Raw genomic sequence first — 16,414 nt, 5'->3', positions numbered from 1 at the left:
AACTGAGGAGGTAAAAGATCTATATATGGAAAACTCTAAGACTTTGATGAAAGAAATTGAAGAAGACACGAATAAATGGAAAGATATCTTGTGTTTATGGATTAGAAGAATTAATATTCAATATTAATTAACATATGGACATTATCTTAAATGTCTGTACTATCCAAAGCTATCTATAGACACCTTATCTCTCCTGAGAGTCCAATGGCATTTCTTACGGAAGTAGAAAAAACAATTGTAAAATTTGTACGGAACCACAAAAGACCTCAAGTAGCCAAAGCCATCCTGAGAAAGAAGAACAAAGCTGGAGGCATCACTCTTCCTGATTTCAAACTATATATAAAGCTGTAGCGATCAAAAGACTATGGTGCTGGCATAAAAACAGACACATAGACCAATGGAACAGAATTGAAAGCCCTGAAAGAAACCCATACATATATGGTCAATTAGTTTATGACAAAAAGAGCCAAGAATACTCAGTGGGAAAAGGAAAGTCTCTCAATAAATGATGTTGGGAAAACTGGACCATTACATGCAAAAGAATGAAACTGGACCCCTGTCTTACACCATACACAAAAACTCAAAAATCAACTCAAAATAGATTAAAGGCTTGAACATAAAACCTGAAACCATAAAGCTCCTAGAAGAAAACGTAGGGGTTAAGCTCTGGATATTTGTCTTGGCAATAAGTTTTTGGATTTGATACCAAAAGTAAAGGCAACAAAAGCAAAAACCAACATGTGGGCCTACATCAAACTGAAAAACTTCTGCACAGCAAAGGTACCCATCAAGAAAATGAAAAGGCAATCTACCAAACGGGAGAAAATATTTGCAAGTCATGTCTGATAAGGGGTTGATACCAATATATATGAACTCATACAACTCAATAGCAAAAAACACTAAATAATCCAATTAAAAATGGACAAAGTACCTGAATAGTCATTTTTCCAGAGAAGATACTCACATGGCCAACAGGTACGTGGGAAGGTGTTCAGCATGACTAATCATCAGGGAAATGCAAATGAAAACCGCAATGAGATATCACCTCCCACCTGTTAGAATGACTATCATAAAAAAAAAAAAAAACAAGAAATAACAAGTGTTGGTGAGGATGTGGAGAAAAGGGAACCCTTGTGCACTGTTGGTGGGAATGTAAATTGGTACAACCACCATGGAAGACAGAGATTGCTCAAAAAATTAAAAATAGAACTATCATATGATCCAGCAACCCCACTTCTGGGTATATATTGTAAGAAAATAAAATCACTACCTCGAAAAGATATCTGCTGCATCCCCATGTTCATTGCAGCATTATTTACAATAACCAAGACATGGAAACAACCTAAGTGTCCATCAACAGATGAATGGTTAAAGAAAATGTCTCACACAAGAATATTATTCAGCCATGAAAAAGGAAGGAAATCTTGTCATTTGCAATACATGGGATAGACTTAGAGGACATTATGCTAAGTAAAGTAAGTCAAAGAAAGACAAATATTGAAAGATCTTAACGTGTGGAATCTGCAAAAAAAAAAAAATCAAAAGAGGTTAGATATGTGGTTACTGGAGGTGGGCAGTGGGGGAATTGGGTGAGGGTGGTCAAGATGTACAAACTTCATGTTATAAGAGTAATAAGCACCACGGGTGTAATGTACAACACGGAGTCTGCAGTTAACACTGATCTGTGGTATAGTTGAAAGCTGCCAAGAGAGTAAACCCTAAAAGTTCTCATCACGAGGGAAAAAAATGTTTGCTACTATGTGAGGTGATGGATGTTAACTAGACTTATTGTGGTAATCATTTCTCTATATGTCATTGTGTCATGTACCTGAAACTTACACAGTGTTCTATGTTGATTCTGTTTCCATAAAACTGATAAAGAAAAAAGAAATGTCTCCAAGAAACTTTGTAATAAAGTTGTCAAAAACCAAAGATAAGCAGAGAATCTTAAAAGCAGGAGGGAAAAAAGCTTAAATAACTTACAAGGGAATGCCTATAAGGCTGTCAGTTGCTTTATCAGCAGAAACCTTACCCCCAGGGGAGAGTGGGATGATACATTCAAGCCGCTGAAAGAAAAAAACTGCCAACCAAGAATACTTTACCTGGCAAAGCTGTCCTTGAGAAACTGAAGGAGAGATAAAGAGTTTCCCAGACAAACAAAAGCTGAGGGAGCTCATCATCACCGCCTGGACCTGCCTTATCAGAAATGCTGAAAGGAGTTTTTCAAGCTAAAGTGAAAGGTCGCTAATTAGTGACTTGAAGACATGAAAATATACAACACACTTGTAAAGGGAAGTATATTAATCAAGTTCAGAACATTCTAATACTGTAATATGGTGGCGTTTTAACTCTGGTATAAAACAAAAGTTTTAAAATTCTGGAGTTAAAGGATAAGAGTGTTAAAAATAACTGTAACTGCTGTAATTTGTTAATTAATACACAGTATTAAAAGAGATAAAATGTGACATCAAAAACCGTAAAAGGGAGTGGGTAAAGGGGTAGAGTTTTTAGGTATGATCTAAGTTGTTACTACCTTGAAATAGACTGTTAGAGCTATAAAATGTTTTATTTCAGCCTCGTGGTAACTGCAAAGCAGAAACCTACAGTAGATTCAACAAAAGATAAAGAGAAGGGAATCAAAGCATAGCAGTGTGGAAAATCACCATTTCACAAAGGAAGGCAGTAAGAGAGGAAGAAAGAAACAAGGGAACTAGAAAACAGCCAGAAAACCATGAATAAGATGGCATATTATGAAGTGCTTACCTACAATAATTGCTCTAAATGTAAACGGGTTGAATTCTCTAATCAAAACACATAGATTAGCTGTATGGATAAAATAACAAGACCCAACCATATGCTGCCTACAAGAGACTCACTTTGGCTTTAAAGAAACACATAGGCTCAAAGTGAAAGAATGGAGAAAGATATTCCCTGAAAGAAACAAAACGAGAGCAGGTGTAGCTACACAAGACAAAACGGACTTTAAGCCAAAAACAGTAACTAGAGACAAAAAGATCATTATGTAATGATTAAGGGGTCAATTCATCAAGAAGACAGAATAGTCGTAATTTTATATGTTCCCAACATTGGAACACCTGAAAATGTTAAGCAAATACAAACAGATCTGAAGGCAGCAGTAGAGAATACAGTAAAAGCAGGTACTTCAGCACCCCCACTTTAAACAGTGGATGAGTCTTCTAGACAGAAAATCAACAAGGAAACACTGGACTTGAATCAGAGTGGAACGGTTTTATTTTTTTCTTGTTATAAAAGAGTACATGCTAGTATGTTTAAATCCAGATATTTCATAAACATTTAGAGAGGGAAATTAAAATCACTTGTAATCCTACCCTAGAGCTAACTAATTATTTGTTGTATGACTATTCTTCATTCTTTTTTGTATCTCCATATAAAGATTTTTACCACCTAGCAATAAATATGAAAATCTTTCTAAATCAGTTAATGATGTATATCATTATTTTAAATATCATAATATTCCACTGAATGATATATATACCACAAGCTATTTTTCTGGTCTCCTTTTGTTAAAGTGTTTTCCACTTCCTGTTATTTTAACTCTCAGTGGTATATTGCCACTTCATTCCACCTCTGTTTTTGCTGTTCTTCCAGAGAAACAAATAAATACTGATTTTTAAAACATTGGATATTAACATTTCTATTTTCCCATGAAATTCCATTCATTCTGTACTATAGGAAATACGTGACAGAACTGGGAGATTACATGAGGATTCCCAGAGATATAAACTATATCCCAGAAATGCATATCATCTACTAGAGAAATTTAGTTACTTAACATATTCAGTCGTGAAAACTGTTGTGTGTCTACCATGTGTTTAGGCATTGCTCTAGAATAGGCTTTCCTAGGCATTGTAGTTATATTTTTTAACTTGCAGTTGCCTTTCTTTAATTCAAATTTTAAAAATTAATTGATTTATTTATTTGGCTGCATCGGGTCTTAGTTGTGGCACGCGGGATCTTTGTTGCGGCATGCAGGATTTTTTGTTGTGGTGTGCGGGCTTCTCTAGTTGTGGTGCACAGGCTCCAGAGTGCGTGGGCTCAGTAGTTGTGGCGCATGGGCTCCAGAGCCTGTGAACTCTGTAGCTGCAGCACGCGGGCTTAGTTGCCCCGCGGCACGTGGGATCTTTGTTCCCCGACCAGGGATCAAACCCACGTCCCCTGCAGTGGAAGGTGGATTCTTAACCACCGGACCACCAGGGTAGTCCCTAATTCAAATTTTTTATTGACATTAAAAAAACATAGCTCTCTCACTGGAGGCTTGCACGCCACCGCTGAGGCCGCCGCCATTTCCCTGGCGATCCCTGAGAAGGTCCACCACATTCGCAAGCACGCAGCACCCACATCGGTGGGCGATGGAAGATTGCCTTTGCCGTCGCTGCAATTAAGGGTGTGGGGCAAAGATCCGCCCTCGTGGTGTTGAGGAAAGCAGACGTGGACCTGACCGGGACAGCCCACTGAGGGTGGGGTGCAACGTGTGGTCGCCATCATGCAGAATCCACGCCAGTACAGGACCCCAGACTGGTTCTTGGACAGACAGAGGACCTGGAGGATGGAAAACACAGCCAGGTCCTGGCCAAGGGTCTGGACAACAAGCTCCGGGAAGACCTGGAGCAACCGGAGAAGACTCGGACCCCCAGAGGCTGTACCTCTTCTGGGGACTTGGTGTCCAGGCCGGCCCACCAGGACCGTGGGCGCCATGGCCGCGCTGCAGGTGTGCCCAAGAGGAGGGAACTGTGTGGGCATTGTCTGTTAGTAAACAGTTTATACAGTTAAAGAAAGCACATAACATAAAATTTACCGTCTTAATCATTTTTAAATGCAGTTCCATAGTGTTATGTATATTCACATTGTTGTAAAACCGATCTCCAGAACGCTGCATCTTGCGTTAAAGAGCTCGTCCTTTCCCCCTTGCCCCAGCCCCTGGTCACCACCGTTCTACTTTCTGTTTCTATGAATTTGACTAATCTAGATAAGTCTTCTAAGGGCAATCATACAGTATGTCTTTTTTTGACTGTCTTTTATCACATAGCATGATGAACTCAGGTTTCATCCATGTTGTAACATGTGTCAGGATTAATTTGAGGCTCCAAGATCAGCCTGGCATACTTAAGGTAATTCTGTGGACAGGTTTGTTTCTGAATCACCGAGTGGATATTCAAATCTTTGTTTGAACTTTGGGAAAATATTTATCAGAATTTCTTCTTGTATTTCATAGAGAGAGAAACAGTTTGTGCCAGTTACTGGTCTGTCTTGGGAATTCATGTATGAAAGGCATGGAAGGCAGGAAATCATAATATATTGTGTTGATAGACATAAAAGACATATGAGCTGGGTTCAGCGGGAGCTTGAAGCGAGGGAGGGACCCAAGTCTACCTGGGATGGGTAAGGCCGGCGTCACGGACCCCCTAGCTGTCTCTTAGGAGGAATAAGAGAAGAGAGCTTTGAAAGTATTAATAGACCAAATAAAGTAGAAAATGAAAAGTCATAAAGGTATGAAATATTAAGGTGTATTTGAGGAACCATCAGAAATTTAGTATTGCTGGAGCAAAGAATATTTGAGGCAAATGCTGAAGGAAGATGCTGGAAGGGCCTTGTATGCTGTGCCACTAATTAAAATTTTTATTCTGCAGACATAGGGAACAGGGAAGTGACACAATCCGATCCATATTTCAGGAACATAGTGCTGGTTCTATTAAGGGTGAATTGGAATGGGGAGAGACCGGAGCAGAAGACCAGCAAAGGAACCCACCGGATGAGTCCAGGCAGGACTACTCTCTGAATTTAAGAACTAAGCACACTCGAAGATGAATGCCATAAGTACCTAGGTGACCTTTTTGCCTGTCACTCATGCTGTCCACAACTCCTGACGGCCCCTGAACTGACCAGTCCTGGCACTCGGCAGCTGTGAAGTGTTTATTCAGAAACGTCCCTGTTTGTACAGACAGGTATGCGAGTTCCTGGGCTTAAAGCAGACGTTGCAGCTCTTCTGGGGTTTCTTGTGTCGGCACCATGGGACCAGCAGAGCCCTGTGCAGACAAGCTTCCGAAGCAGAGGACCGTTGTTTTCCATTATGGACTCCGTCACGCCAAGGAGCGTACCATTTGTTGCAACTAGTTAACCTATATCATTGATTTGAAAATATTTCATGGCACATTCAGATGATAGCAGTTTTGGTATTAATCTTTGTAATTTAGTTTGGGAACTCTGCTTCTCATTATTTTGGCATGAAAACATTCCATTCAGTCATCATGCTACTTTTATTTTTTTATTATTTACCTACCTACTTCCTTACTTACTAACTTATTTATTTATGGCTGTGTTGGGTCTTCATTGCTGCACGCGGGCTTTCTCTGGTTGCGGCGAGCGGGGGCTACTCTTCGCTGCAGCGCGCGGGCTTCTCGTTGCAGTGGCTTCTCTTGTTGTGGAGCGCGGGCTCTCGGCGTGCGGGCTCAGTAGTTCTGGCTCGTGGGCTCTAGAGCACAGGCTCAGTAGTTGTGGCACACGGGCTTAGTTGCTCCACTGCACGTGGGATCTTCCCAGACCAGGGCTCGAACCCGTGTCCCCTGCATTGGCAGGCAGATTCTTAACCACTGCGCCACCAGGGAAGTCCCCATGCTACTTTTAATTTAAAAGGTTTCTGTAAGCTACATCAGGAAAACTATATCTACTATAAAAACTATGTGTCTATTCTTCCTTGAAGAAGATTGTGTTGTCACTTTGGAGTTTAGTTATGTTGGTATTGATATGGAGCCATTTTTAAAGGAAGTTATGTAGCTGTTACTAACTCATCCCTCAATCACTTAACTACCCTTTCTACCCCTCTGACCATGTGTGTCATGAATCTTCTTGGCTCTCTCCCTTCTGTCTTGGGTCTCAGCTGCTTTCCTTTCCTCCCGCACAGCACTGGTTCCCGTTTAGTGCTGGGCCTCCCCGTCCTAGCGCTTCCGAGTTACGTGCTGAAATGAGCTGTGGTGAGAGGCTTCTCTTTTAAATTGCGGACTTCATGTGTTAAAACATTTTCATCTTTCTCTGTAAATAAAACATCTAACTATGTTAAAATCGTTTTATGGGCCTGAAGAGGAGGGGGATTGTCCCTTTTGGGGAGGAGCTTTTTTTTTTTTTTTTTTTTAAGATAACTTGATCGGTTTTGTGGTGCTTGTTTTTCTTTGCTAATCATGACCTTTGCTCTCGGAATTCAGTAGATTCTGTCAAAATCTCAGTGGAGGAAAAGATATTTTTAATGCCCTTTAAATGTGATATTCTCTTTGCATTGAGTCCAGAAGAGACTGATTTCTCAAGAGGACGAAAGGAAAGACTCGGGAACCACATGGAAGTTTATATTGAAAACTCCTTCTGGTACATTTTCATCATCATGTTGTAACAAAACTAACAGCCCTTAGGCACACTAATCTTGGGATATAAAACTCATATTCAGGGCTTCCCTGGTGGCGCAGTGGTTGAGAATCCGCCTGCCAATGCAGGGGACACGGGTTCGATCCCTGGTCTGGGAAGATCCCACATGCCACGGAACAGCTAAGCCCGTGCACCACAACTACTGAGCCTGTACTCTAGAGCCCGTGAGCCACACCTACTGAGCCCACGTGCCACAACTACTGAAGCCAACACGCCTAGAGCCTGTGCTCCACAGCGGGAGAAGCCACCGCAATGAGAAGCCCGCGCACCGCAACGAAGACCAAACACAGCCAAAAATAAATAAATAAAAATAACAAATACATTTTAAAAAGAACAACTCATATCCATTTGACTATTGACTAAAGGTTAAAAGATATAATTGGAGAGAAGTATAAGACCAAGAATATAAGTGGATTTCTTCTTTCTGCTTCTGTTGTTGCAACCTGAGCTCTCTAGGAAAACTAAAATTTGTTAAGTGCCTTCCTCGTGCCAGAGTCACAGCTATAATAGAGGTGTCGTATTTTAAACTGTCAAAATCTTAACAGCTACTCTGGGAAATTTAGGCATTTGTGTTACCATTTTATGGATAGGAAAATGAGATTCAAGAAATTACTTGTCTCAAATCACACAGCAAGTATAAGGCAGAGCTGAAGTCCAAACACATGCGTTTTCTTGTGTCACACTGTGCCTCAAGTCGGGTTTTTAATTATGTATTTACTTATTTTTTTTAATTTAAGCAATAGCAAAAGTAGAAATAAGAAAGAAAAAAATAGCCCCAAAACCGACTGTTTGGAAAGTAAGCATTTGTAGTAAGTAAGTATTGATTCCTGTCATATTTCTAAAGCACATATACAGAAGGAAAAATAGGGGGGAAATTAATGGGATCGTAGAAACATGCCATTTTGAATAAAGATTGAATTTCATTTTACTTGATTGTAACAGAATGAGCAAATGGAGTTTCAACTGAGTGTTTCTTTACTGCTCAGCAGAAGAATTCCTAAGACATCTTTCCAAGGAGAGGAAAAGACTAAAAGATTAGGTCATGTTTTTCAGCAGCATTGAATCATGCTCTAAACAATGAAGTTTTCACTTCTCACCAGTATTTAAAGATATGCTTTATTGATAATTTCAGCTTCGCCAAGGTTTGCAATATTTACATTTGATTTTATAACTATAATTTCCAAGTTAACTCAGTGTAGGTTCCACATCTAAACTCTGTGCCTTGTCACCTGCCCTTTTCTGAATCTCCTCTGTACTTTTCCTGAATTCTATGATTTTTTTGTTTTGTTTTGTTTATTGAATTTTATCTTTAATTCGTTTTTTAAGCAAAGACTTATGGATATTGAATTCTTTTCATTTTTTTGTTTTTGCATGCTGGATAATATTTATTTTGCCATTATACTTGAAGATTTAGTTGGTTATGAAATTCCTGGATCTGTGTCTTCTAATGTAGAGTGGGCAGCTGTTGCCTAATATCTTTCCTACCCTCACCTTATCTGAAACCTCGTAGCTTCCTCCTCTGAGAGTAGTGTGAGGGGCTGGGAGTTGACTTCAGTCTGCTTTTGGTCTGAGGGTGTGGGGAGAAGGGACAGTGCCTCAGCTAGGGCCATGCACAGTCTTTGTCGGAAGACCTGGTCTCTGCTTTTTCCTTCTGAAATTTTGATAAATGTCCTATGTTCATCTTGGTAGAAGCGAGTAGGGTTCAGATCCTTCGCTAAATTCTTTAGTGTTTCCTAGAAAACGGCCTATCCTGGTAGCTTCTCTTGCCTGTACTGAGACTTCTAGAGATAAGTGTTCCTCCTCACCTTCATTTCTTGAACTGTCAGTTTACCCTTTCAGTCTTTTTTCCTCCAAATTTGAGGTTATTACTGGGAATGCTCACGATTTTTTCCCCTCACTTCTGACCTTGGATTGCTTCTGGACTTAGAATACAGTCAAGGACTTGTGCATCCCCACCAGAGGTTTTGTTTCATTTCCTTACCCACCCGTAGCTAAAGTTAAGATTGTGACCTTTGTCTTGTTTGGTTCCTGCGGCTTTTGCAGTGTTTTGATTATTTTTCCTAAGTACTGGGTGGGGAGTTGCATTCTGAAGTCTGCCACCTTTAGGCAAATTTGCCGTATTTAATTTTAAAGGCGATCTGAGAGAATACTGTGTATGTGACCCAGGAAGCTGCATTCCCCTGCAGTGTCACAGACAGGCATCAGCACTGGGCCAAGAGCAGCCTCAGCCTTTCACATCAGTTTTCTGTACAAATATTATCACTTCCCATGTGTTTCATGATGTGAAAAGGGACCTAAAATTTACATGTTTTGTTCTATTAACAACAAAAAATTTTTCTGTTTTGGGTATGGATTTTGCCTAGGATACCTTCACTACATCTCTACAGTCTGTTCCTTTTCTGTGGATGAAAAGTTTGTGTCGCGAGTTAGAATTTAAAATAGGAGAGGAAAATTTTAATTGCTAGTTCTGCACAATTCTTGTTCTTTAAAGTGTTCTTTTAAGTGTTCGTGTAATACGATTATACTGAAAATTTAACACAAGTCTGTTCATTCAACAAGGGCTTATTGAATACCTATTTTAGGTGCTAAGGAAAGATATATAAGCAAATATACTAAAGCATGATCAAGTTCAAAAATGGGAGCATATACATAAAGCTACTGTGTGTGTGGACACACTGTGCCGTTCACATACTGGTCACATTGCCAGCTGTGCTGTGCACTGGCCCTGGATGTGCTGTGTGCGAAGGAAGCACAGAGTTCTGGCAGTGCTCCAGTTAGATGAGACGTAAAGGGAGATGGGAGTGGATGATCAGGGACAGCTTCTAGGTGGTTGTGGTATCAGAGAAGGATTGTGAAAGCTGGGAAGCCGTTGACAAGACATGGAGAGTTACAAGTACTTCAGTAATATTGGAGCATAAATTATAGTGCATGATGGGAGCAAGAGAGGAGTTATCAAAGCTCGCCAAGGGCCTTCTGTACCATTCCAAGGAATTTGGCCTTTATCCTGTGTATTGGTCAACAAATTATCCCAAACTTAGTGGCTTAAAACAATTATTATCTCAGTTCCTAATGGTCAGGCATTCAGGAAGCACTTAGTTGTGTGCTTCTGGCCCAAACCTCTCATGAAGGTGCAGCTGAGGGGCCATGTTGGGCCGAAGTCCTCTGAAGCTTCACTGTGGCTGCTCCACATGGTTTTTGAGAAGAGCGCTCACTCCCTCACCAGCTGTTGGCAGGAGACCTCGCTGCCTCTCTGTGGGGCAGCGCACAGAGCGAGTGGTCCAGGAGTGAGAGGGCACACGGTCTCTTTTATAACCTCATCGTGGAAGAGATAAGCATCACCTCTGCCATCTTCTGTTGGCCCCAGATCAGCACCGGCGTCACGCAGAAAAGGCTGCAGAAGGGTGTGGATGCCTGGCTGCGGAATCATTCGGGGGTCATTTTGGAGGCTGGCTGCTCCATCCTGGGAGCAGTGAACAGGCACTGAATGTTTTGAACATGTAAGTGGTGTTCATATTTGCGTTTCAGTTATGTGACTCTGCTGTGGAGAATGAGGTGTAGAGGACAAAATTTAAGTCATGGAGACGCTGTAGTAATCTAGAGTTGTTGACATCCCGACGTAAAGCAGTGCTTATGAGGTTTAAGAGATTTTTGAGAAATTGAATTCAAAAGACAGAAGAGGCGTAACGTGTCGGTTATTGGTTGGACGTGGTGGGTTAGGAGATGGCGGAGCTCAGGACGACAGGTGTCGGTCGGAGTGAGACACAGGTGGAGGTAGATGTGGTCCTCTGAGATACAGGACATTGTTAGAACCGTCCAGTGCACAGTTGGGTATCTGTAGGTTTGGAGCTCAAACAAAAGGAATGAGCAGTGAGTATAAAATGAAAGGGGGGCCTAAGCTGGAACACTAGGGAACTGACCATGTGGGGGAGGGGAAGAAGTGATATGCGTTAGATAGTAAACCAGTCTAGTGTGACTTCTCAAAAGCTAAGGGAGAATACAGTGTCGAGAAAATGAGGAACTGTAGTTAACCTGTAATCATAAAATGTAAAGCTCAGTCTCACTCTGAAGCCTCCTTTGAAAAGCACACAGCAAGTGCTTTAATGTAGTGGGTTAGCATGACGACCTTCACCTCAACGTGAAAACAGAATATGAATGATTTTTTCCAAGGTCGTATGTTAGGACCTAATGATCCCCTTCCCGTTGCCCCCCTCAGAGCGCGCACACACACACACACACGCGCACGCGCACACACACGCACGCGCACACACACGCACGCACACACAGAGGCCTGACTTTATAAGACAAAATCAGCTGCTTCTCCACCCCTTCTCCATCTTACTGTAATGGACTATAACGAGAGTCAGCAAACTTTTTTCTGTAAAGGTCCAGAGAGAATACGTTTGAGGCTTTGCAGGACACATGGTCTCCTTCACAACTGCTCACTCTCCATTGAGGTGTAAAAGCAACCGTAGCCAGCGTGTTAATAAATAAATGCGGCTGTGCTCCTGTACAACTGTATTTACAAATAGAAGTGGCACAGCATTTCCACTCCTAGGTATATGCCCCAAAGAATTGAAAACAAACACTCAAACAGGTGCTTGTACACATATGTTCACAGCAGCACAGTTCACAGTAGCCAAAGGGTGGAAGCAGCTCAGGTGTCGTTGGTTGAATCCTGAGATGCGGAGCCGGGAGGTGCGGGGGCTACTGCGGTGCCCCATTTTATGTGCGGGACTTGAGCATCTCTGGATTTGGTGTCCACATGGGTCCTGGATTGGTTAACTGTACTATACCTAGTTACCGTAGTGTCCGGGAAACTGTGTTGTGACGTGACATGTGTTTATTTAATCTTGAGGTTTTTTTGTTTTGGGGGGGTGGTTAGACTTGGGGCTAGGATCGATTGACGATGGTATTTTGTAGCCCAGTGTTTAAATAGTAATAGAAATGAGACAGACAGTTATTCATCTTTGTCAAGACTTACTGTTTGCAGTTTTCAAATGTATCTTCTTGAAATATGTCATCAAAATACTAAGATACATTTTAATGCCAGGAACTTTTTTCCTTTTTCAAAGTGTGCTTAACTTACTAGTCAGTTTAAAATGCACCCAAATAAAAATGAATTGCTTTGAAGAGGGAGGTTGAGATAATGTAGTAATTGCTATGTAGAGAAATTATATACAACTTAAACCTACCGACTGACATTTTGATGGTCCTTAAGACGTTATTTCCTACAAACTCCTAAATGAATTTTGTGATTGGTATCAATTTTCACATATGCCACAAAAATCATCCTTTTTGCTTCCAGGTTAAGAATTCAAGGCTTGTCTAGAAGTGAACGTTATTTTTTTAAATGCCAGTTTCTCATGTATCTCTCCAATTAGTTGATTCTCTAGAGTGTGATTCATTTTGCAGTGTGTTTTACGCTGCCTGGCGGGCTGCAGAGGCGTGTGGCTCTTCCTAGTGAGGAACACTCCATGACCAGGGCAGATGACCTGCCACTGCCTCTTCCAGGTTTGGATGTCTTCTTTAGCAGGACACAGCCAGAGGTCATTAAGAAGGAAATGTCTGTGTCTCTTGTTTCCAGAAGTTTTAGTATTCATTAATTAAAGAACTTCCATTACTGAGTTCTTTTTGGGAAACTTGTTGGACTGTGTGGTCAATGGTGAAGAATCAGCCTAAGGGAAAAAAATGTATAATATCTCGCAATGTAACGTGACAAGACTTCCTCTCAGGACTTATGAAGACCTTGTCCCTTGAGATATGAGCAATCACATTGCCATCAAAATGTCATTTCTTTTCTTTCTTTTTGATTTCACTGGAAAGCCTTGAGCCTTGATTCGTTTGCGATTTAATCGTTGTGGTTTCCCTGGGCCTCCAGTTTCATGCTAAGGGTTTGAACACCTGAGGCATGTGTACAGTCCAGTCATCTCCGTGACGGGGGACGGTGTGGCGGGGCTCATGAGCCAGACTCCATGTTTTCACTCGGCCTGTCTCTTACTGTTTTGTACCTGTCGTTCCCAAATATATACAATCAAGTAGGTCTTTACTGAATTAAAGTAAATTTGTCTCAGTGTACCCCCAAAGGATCGGGGCATTGGAGTCAGCTCTATGATCGTGATACAGGGTTTCTACAAGGGGAAGCATAAGTTAATATTAGTATGTGACTGGCCTTTGGCTTGGAGGCTTCAGTAAATCTGTAAAGTGAGATTGATTCGGATTAGTAGTTTTTTTGTCTAGCTAAAAACTGTTTGGCATCTTGGCTTAAAAGTAGTTCTTTTTTTTTTTTTTTTTTTAAGTAGTTCTTTTTGATAACTAGGAATGTGGTTTTTGTTTGTCTTAGTGGCGTTAAGCATTTTATTCAAACAGTTGAGAACATAAAAGATAGCTTGGTGATTATACTTAGAGCTTAATGTCCAAAGCCCTTTTCAACCAACACATAACCTTTACAGCTGGTTATATTTCCCGTTCTCCTGGACGAGAGGTTGGCCCTATTGCCAGTCCTGCTTTGAAGTATCTATACTGCCTGCACAGGCCGTGCTGATGGCAGTGCAGGTCTCCAAGCCCAGCGACACCCTGGCAGGTCTGTCCCCAGCATTACTCCAGCTTGTGCTCCTTATTGCCTTATGTAGGGGGAACCAGGCTCACGGTCCCTTGCTTTTTTATTTTAAGCACCGAAAGGTGGCCTTCTTGGTTTATGAGTTTTAAAGTCTGGGACAAGGCTCAAGAGGGAAATTTGACTTGGGGAATGTTATTTTCTTGAATGGGTAAATAAAGTCAGGGAAAAACGGAGGACAAAGGAAAGGAAATCAGAGGATGGGATGCATTTAGGTTTGTTCGATAGTTCTGTCACCATAATAATTCATTCAGAGAGGATTCATCTTGAATAGTGTTAAAAGCAACTGGCCTGGGGCAGTGCAGGCCAGCCCTGAGGAACTGCGGTGGACTGAGACCTATTGTATTTTTTAAGTGATTCCAGGGCTGCCCAGGCGTCCTGATTTAAAGGCTGCTTCTTGAGTCCGGAAGTCGTATTTTGTTCCGAGGTTTACTGTGATAAAGCACATAGCCCTAGGGACGGTACTGCTGACTCCCTGAGTCACTTTCCAGGCTGGCTGTACTGACCCAACCCTGTGATTTATTTATGCCGTACTGTAGTAGGAAAGACAGTCGTGTAAGCCACACATGGCGTCTGGGATGGGTATTTGACTGGGGAAGTGCCATAAATCCATGAAGTGAGATGGGGCAGAGCCAGCCGCGGCTCATGTCATGTCCAAGAGATCTCTCCCTGTTTCATAGGGATGTACAGTCCAGAACTGGTTAAGTTCAGCATCCTTCTCGGAATGTGTCCTCGGGCTTTCTGTGTGCTTGCAGTCTACCCAATCTTTGATCTGTTGCTTACAAACCTAAAAAATAGCTCTGAAGTGTAGTTGTCACTAATATTTTTCTCTTGAATTTACTTCTATAAAGTAGAACTGACTTGAATATTTTAGATTGTTGCTCATAGGCTTTTCAAGAAATTTTTGTTTGGAAAATTCTTCACTGGACTACTAAGCCACGATCAGTCATCCTCTTTTGTACCTAAATTTATGATTGCCAGTGTTGCAATAAGCTTAGAGTTCTGCCGGGCTTTTTGAGCTTCATTTGATTCCCCAGCTCTAATAAAGAGAATCTGTTAGAATTGCACTTAGGATTTATATGGGTAGCCAAATACGGACAGCATGATATTTTTTCATTTTAACCTGAATGAAATAGTCTTGTTGTTTTCGTTAAACTGTTTATTTTGAGATTATTGTAGAGTCACATGTATTTGTAAGAAGTAATACAGAGAGATCCCCTGTACTCTTAAGGCAGTTGCCCCAATGGTAACGTCTTGCAAAACCACAGTGTGATTTTCTGCACAGACGCTGATGTCATCAAGATACACCACGGAGATTCCCTTTTATAACCACACCTACTTCCCTCTCATCCCTGCCCCCTCCTCATCTCTTGGCAGATGCTGTTCTGTTTTCCATTTCCATAATTCTGTCATTTCAAGAATGTTATCTAAATAGAGCCATACCGTATGTAATCTTCTCAGATTTTATTTCACTCTGCATAATTATCTGGAGATTCATCGAGATTGTTGTGTCTACAGCAGTTCCTTCCTTTTTATTACCGAGTGATACTGCATAGTGTGGATGTAATACAGTTTGTTTAATTTTCCTGGGTTGTTTCCAGTTTTGGCCATCATGAATAAACCTGCTATAAGCATTTGTGTACAGATTTTTGTGTGAACTCAAGTTTTCATTTTTCTGGAATAAATGCCCAGGTATACGGTTGCTGGATCATACAGTAGTTGCACGTTTAATATTTTAGGAAATTGCCAAGCAGTTTTCCAGACTGGCAGTGCCATATTATGTTCTCAGCAGCACTGTACAAATGATCCTGTTTTTCTCCATCTTCACCAGCATCTGCTGTTGTCTCTATTCTTATTTTAGCAAGTTTGATAGTTGTATAGTGATATCTCATTGTGTTTTGTTTTTTTATATATAAATTTATTTATTTGTTTTTATATTTGGCTGCGTTGGGTCTTCGTAGCTGTGCGTGGGCTTTCTCTAGTTGCGGCGTGTGGGGGCTACTCTTCGTTGCGGTGCGTGGGCTTCTCATTGTCGTGGCTTCTCTTGTTGCAGAGCACGGGCTCTAGGCACACGGGCTTCAGTAGTTGTGGCTGGCGGGCTCCAGAGCGCAGTGTCCGTAGTTGTGGCACACGGGCTTAGCTGCTCCGGGGCATGTGGGATCTTCCCGGACCAGGGCTTGAACCCGTGTGCCCTGCATTGGCAGGCGGATTCTTAACGACTGCACCACCAGGGAAGTCCTCTCACTGTGGTTTTTTTTGTTGTTGTTTTTATTTGTTTGTTTGTTTTGTGGTACGCGGGCCTTCCTCTGCCGTGGCCTCTCCCGTTGCAGAGCACAGGCTCCGGACGCG

General features: G+C 41.5%; 1 protein-coding gene and 1 pseudogene across 44 annotated transcripts in view; both read left to right on the top strand.

The window, feature by feature from the left end:
* Nucleotides 1-16,414, top strand: part of ERC1 (ELKS/RAB6-interacting/CAST family member 1) — a 573,654-nt gene that overhangs the window by 306,562 nt on the left and 250,678 nt on the right. The gene's annotated exons all lie outside the window — the stretch shown is intronic.
* LOC114486403 (40S ribosomal protein S18-like) lies at nucleotides 965-7,031 on the top strand (annotated as a pseudogene).

This window comes from Physeter macrocephalus, chromosome 6, assembly GCF_002837175.3.
Source record: "Physeter macrocephalus isolate SW-GA chromosome 6, ASM283717v5, whole genome shotgun sequence".
Classification (NCBI taxonomy): domain Eukaryota; kingdom Metazoa; phylum Chordata; class Mammalia; order Artiodactyla; family Physeteridae; genus Physeter; species Physeter macrocephalus.
Note: the sequence above shows the minus strand (reverse complement) of the source record. Positions and strands in the feature narration are given on the sequence as shown.